The sequence below is a fragment of the Hippocampus comes genome, unplaced genomic scaffold, assembly GCF_001891065.2.
Source record: "Hippocampus comes isolate QL1 unplaced genomic scaffold, H_comes_QL1_v1.1 scaffold186, whole genome shotgun sequence".
Lineage (NCBI taxonomy): Eukaryota > Metazoa > Chordata > Actinopteri > Syngnathiformes > Syngnathidae > Hippocampus > Hippocampus comes.
This window is the reverse complement of record NW_017806236.1, coordinates 2,058,103-2,064,102: the sequence shown is the minus strand read 5'-3', so window position 1 is coordinate 2,064,102 and position 6,000 is coordinate 2,058,103.

Here is a 6,000-nt window from a genome sequence, read left to right as displayed (position 1 = left end):
GCTCTGCACCTCACACCTGAGACTCGTCAGCTCATCACCCACCTGTTGCCTATCTGCTCGTTTGGACTGGTACATATTGACTCACAGACCATTCCTCAGTGCAAGTTCGTGCCGTCACCACGCCAGTGGACTTTGTTGCCATTTCCTACAGCTGCTTGTTCCTTGTGTGGACAATTCCTTGTGGACTCCTCATGCTTCCCCCTGAGTGACTTTGCGAAGACTCTTTGAATAAACTACGCCAAGTGTTGGCTTCAACAATACCTGCCTGTTGTCGTGCTCTTGGGGTCACACCCAAACCCTAACAAGAATAATGTCGTGTCCAGTGGATAGCATGTCACCCTCACAGTGCTGAGGTTGAGGGTAAGAGCTCCGGCCTCCCTGTGTGGAGTTTGCATGTTCTCCCTGTGCCTGCGTGGGTTTTCTCCGGGTATTGCGGTTTCCTCTTACATTCCAAAAACATGCATGGCAGGCTGGTTGAACACTCTAAATTGTCCCACGGTGTGAATGTGAGCTTGGATGTTTTTTCTTCTCTGTGTGCCCTACGATTGGCTGGCAACCGGTTCAGGGTGTCCCCCGCCTACTGCCCGAAGACGGCTGGGATAGGCTCCAGTACCCCTTGCGACCCTTGTGAGGATAAAGCGGATCAGAAAATGAATGGATGGATGGATGGATAAAGAAAAAAGTAATGTGAATAAAGTTGTGGTCTTATCCGGAAAAAAAAAGCATATTTACAAAGTCACCACATGTACAAATGTGTGTCTGATTTATTGATGCGGGCAATGTGCCGAGCATCATGCAGCGCTGCAAGTCGTGAGCAGCGTGCTAGCACTGGAAGCTTCACTCTTCTCGTCTGGGAGCCAGCGGAGGGAACTCTTTGTTTTTGTATTACTTGTGTACATACATATCATTTTTTTTAAAGTGTGGAAGATTGACTCAAATTTCTGCCGCGGGGTGTTGTCTCAAGCATGTGCGTCTGTATGTGAAGAAAACTGCATCAGTATTGTTCAACATGCTCTTGCCTCAGGCGAAGCCGAAAGACACCGACGTAAATCTGAGATGCTGAGTCAAGTCGTTTGTGTTCTTAGTCAAACATAGCGTCAAATTGTTGTTTCGCCTTTGTTTTCTGAGCAGGCAGAGATAGTAACTAGAGCAACCACATTGTTTAAAGGAGTCAATCCAATTGCTCATAATGATGAGAAATGTTCGGAATAAGCCGTATTACCCAGAGTTAATTCATCTCGCCGCTTTCTTTTATTTTTGTCACTCAAGTGTCGTATCTAAAAATCTATAACCTGAATCACGACAGGTTATTCTACGACAGGCTTTACCGTGCCATTTATACAAAGAGATGCATGTGATGGAGGATTCGAGTACACGCCTTGCTTTTTCTTGCCAGTGTGTCCCAATATCATTTGCCGACTCAAATCAATTAGTATGTGAAGTCTGCTCCCCGTTTGGTTTTCTTCATCTTATTAACAGCCAAAGAACAAGTCAGACTTTGATCGATCGAGATCATCATCTCGCTTCTTTATGTACATAATCTCTCACCCTACACTGCTGCCATTTACTCTTCATCATCGCTTCTCTTCTTCAGGCTTCCAATTGACCCGTCGCGCTCATGTTTGACTCCCCTCCGATGGCGGTTAACTCGTTCAAGCTATCGCAGCACACGCCGACTTGATGGGAAGCTCAAAGTGTTTGCTGTTAACTAATTGCTTCATCGGATGGGAGAGAACAAGGAGGTCTTTTGAATTAAATACAACGGGGGGGGGGTGTGTGAAAAAAATGGATTTAAATCTTAAATCACACACTTTGCGGCCATCAGCTTCTTCCTTGACAATTGTATCATATTCTTGTGGTTAAAAAAAAAAGGAAAATGGATGAATGTATATTTTGTCACTCAAAATATTAGTTGAACTCGAAATTGTGGACAACCTGGATGCTGAAGGACGTGACACTTTTTCAAGGAAAAACAAGAGTGTCCCGTGTGTGTATATTGTTTCAGAAATTTAATGGCACAACAAATGCAAAGGAAAAATTCAACTCACAGCCAGTGAGAGGGCTGGAAATAATAATGGTCAGAAATAAATTTAAAAATAATACCCATGTTAAAAGTTTTCATATAGAATGGAAAAATGGGAATACGGACAATTTTAAAAGTTTGATTTTTTTATTTGATGAATTTTCAAACAGCACCTTTATCCAAATCTTTGATCGAAATAAAAAAATAATAGATGAATAGAATAAACAGGTTGAGGGTAAAAAAAGAAAAAAAAAGAATTTTTACACACACACACACACACACACACACACACACACACACACACACACAAACATGTAAGCGCATCTTAATTACAATGTTGAAGAAAAGTTTACTGTCATGAAATCAATTCAAAAGGTGAAACGCATATATTGTACAAAGTCAGAAATAGGAAACTGCTTTCCAGAAGGCAAATTCCTCCCTGATTTCCACATTAAAATTATCTTTGAATGCTGATTATGTCATATTCAAATTTCTTTTTAGCATTCTATTCCTTCTGGTATAGAATGTAGACATTCCATTAGCTCTGAACTATAATCCTCCAAATTCCAACACATAAAATAATTCAATTTCTGACTGTGTGTCTACTTTTATTCCTGTTAGTTTCCACAGAAAACTTTGGCGACATATCCAGTACATGTCCTCCCATCATCAATCCTCACAGTGTGGAATTTGGAATTTGTGTGTGTTTGTGTCCATCAAGAAATATTGCATTAATCACCAGTGACTGGACACAGCTTTTTATTTTTATTCGACACGCTGTGTAGCGCAGTCTCGTGCAATATCTGAAGGACATCACTTCAAGCCTAAAAAAAAAAAAAAAAAGAGGCATACAGCAACAAAAGCTTTTTGTGCACAATATGATGGTCAAAGGAATAGAAAACAGGAATGTCATGCTTCTTCCTTCAAACACACACACACACACACGCACACACACAGGCGCGCGTGCACTGTATTCCTCTTCCCCTCGTCCATCCTCATTTCTCTGCCCAAAAGGTTAGTAAATGTCAGATGGGAGTTGTCATCATCTTCAATGGCGTCATCTTTCTTCATAGAAGCACTCTGTCACGATGAGCATCTTTGTGTGTGTATTTTGTTTGTGTCTATTTTTTTTTTTTCTGTGCATGTGCGCGTGACAGGTTGAAGGGAATAATAACTGAGCGGAATGAAATAGGGCGGCATACAGAAAATGGGCATGCAACAAATAACAACATGCATGCCCTGAAAGATCCCTTTGCCTCTGTGTGTCTTCATTTTGTCATGGGAAGCCAACGCACAAACTTTGGGGAGCAAAAAAATATATATATCGACGGGGGCATTCCTGTGTGTTATCCAGTAACACACATTTACACTCACTGCGCTGCGTCTTCACTTTATTTTATGACTAATAGAAGGAGCAAACCTTTGTGCCGATGACAAATCTCAACACTGCGACACTTTTACGAGCCCTAAAGAGCCCCTTGACAAACGATTGGGCTGTTCCCCTAATATTCTAATGTTGGGGGTTATTGTAATGGCGTGTGTGTGTATGTGCGTATGTGTGTGTGCACGCGCGTCTACAAATGACTCTTTCCGAGCTGTTAGGCATCACCTAACTACAATGACAATAAATAAGCTTTAGCACCAAGAACAAATTCAGATTTTGTCCACACAAGCACGCTTGCGTCGTGCTTTATGTACGTTAAATGTACCGCGTGGGTGGAATGGTGCAAAATACATTTTTTTTTTTTGATAAGTTTACAGATGATGAGTATTCAGGTGAACTGTTCAAGGCTATGCTATACTTTGACAAGTACCAGTGGATACGCTTGAATGCGACTATGCAAACGAAGGCCATTGCACACTTCTTTAAACGTTAATTGCTACAGGAAATTCACGGGTTGTTTCGCTGATCCTCCATCCGTTGAGTATGTGGCTTTATCGGTCAGTCTTTGGATCGTGTTGTGTGTGAGTGGTTCTGCAAGAAAGCGCCCTGATAGTCGAAGCCACCTGTCGTCGTGCGTTTACGGATTCTTGGAAGCATAAAATTGGGAATTCTGGGATCATGGCGCCTTGAGAAGGCGCTACAAGCTCTTTCAGGTCCATTGCTGCTTGACCATTTAGTGCTTTTATAGGAGAGGCGAATGATTGATTTCAAGTATCCAGTGCATTGAGAGCTATGATCTCTTCTCCTACTTCCAGAGTCAGCACTGGACCACCTCGATGGAGACTTTTTTTGGCTCTTAATTCATTGTTTTAACTGTGGTTGTTTTCACGTCTGAGTTTGTGCGGTGCTTTGTGTGCAGCTGTGGTTGTTTTAAAAGTGTTCCATAAAAAGAGTTGAGATGAAACTCCACTTTTTGGGGAGGGTTGGCGAAGGTGTCAAGCAAATTTGGTGAGGATTAAAAATAGGGTGCAGGGACATTGTTTTTTTTTTTTTTGTTGCTTTTTTTGCTATTGCAGTCCACTAGCCCTGTTGCAAAGACATCCACCAAGCTTGGCGGAGTGTAGCGAGCTGCGCATATCCAATTGGTGTGCAGCGTAACAGCTAAATGCTGATTCACCCCGTTTGCTTTCTTCACTGTGGACCACCCTACATTGTCGCACGGCCATTCGAACGCTGTGGACTAAAGAGACTGCTGAAAATGCCGGAAAACATTGACGGACTCCGTCGTGATTATTCTTTCTAAATGACGAGGCCTCTGCTTCGGGGGCCTGGCATCCCGCATGCTCCATCGTCATCTCATAAGTCTTAAAGGAGTACATGTCTCACACCTTTTCTCTGCTCTTCTCATCCATAATCCCCAAATGGCCACGTGCTGTTATTTCCCCCGAGGCCCGACGGGCCAGCCACTATTGTGGGAATGCATTAAATTCAAGAGTTGTTGACGCACGCTTAACAGAAAGCAATAACCTGTGCAGGGTCATTTTTTCCCCCCGTTCCTTTCATTTTCTGAGGGTGGAACTGAATTGCCTTTCAGACCGCGCATGATTATGTTGCGCTTAGCATGGGAATTATGAGAACCACGCGCACCTCAACAAGATTAAAACTTGCTGGTGGAGAGAGAGAAAGAGAGAGAGAAAGAGAGAGCAAGAGAGAGAGAGAATAAGGGTCAAATGGGAGAAAGAGAAGCGCCAAGAGTGATAAGCGTGACATGTAGCTTTACTGTTTTAATAACACCTCTCCTTTTGTCGGGTGAGCCCCAATGATGATTGACAGTGATTATTTCAGGTATCAATCCGGTAACCCGCAGCCTAAACAATGACCGCTGGCTATTCCAGACAAAACAGGAGAAGGTTTACAAGCATTTAGTCTCCCGATTCTCAAGCGTGGAGTTGGCAGCATATGTTTTAGAATCACGAAAGCACCTCCCTCCCTTGCCACCTGTTAAAAAACCTTCGGCAGATCACAAACTGCATTGGACACCGGGTCTAGCTACTCGCAAGGCCCTGCACCGAGCGATGCCGTGATAACCAAGGAAAATAAAACATAAATTGACTCAGTCACTTCCCTTTTTCTTTTTTTTTTCTTTTTTTTTTTTGAAATCTGGACCAGGATGAAATCTCTCTGTCCTAGTAAGGGGATGCCAAACCCTAAAAGCCAAAGCTGCACACCTTTTACAGTTTATCACTATTTCTTTGTTGTTACAAAATCCAATTGTTGATTGTCTTCAATCATGTAATGCTGTGAGTGACAGGTGGGCATTAAATTGATATCTTTGCTGAAGTGGGGAACAGATGAGTGGATACTTTTGCTCTTCAACTATGAGGTATGTTAATTACAGTGTCAAATAGATTCAGTATCAAAAGGAGAGATGAGTAGCTTCTAAATCATCAACGTGCATTGACTGAAATGGAAATCTGCACATTTGTTTCAAACGGACAACTTGTTGTGCGTACGGTGAAGACAAATGATAAGCTCAAATCTGTTCTTTGATGAGGATGAATTTCATCTGTTCCGAAAAAAAAAAAAGACTGGA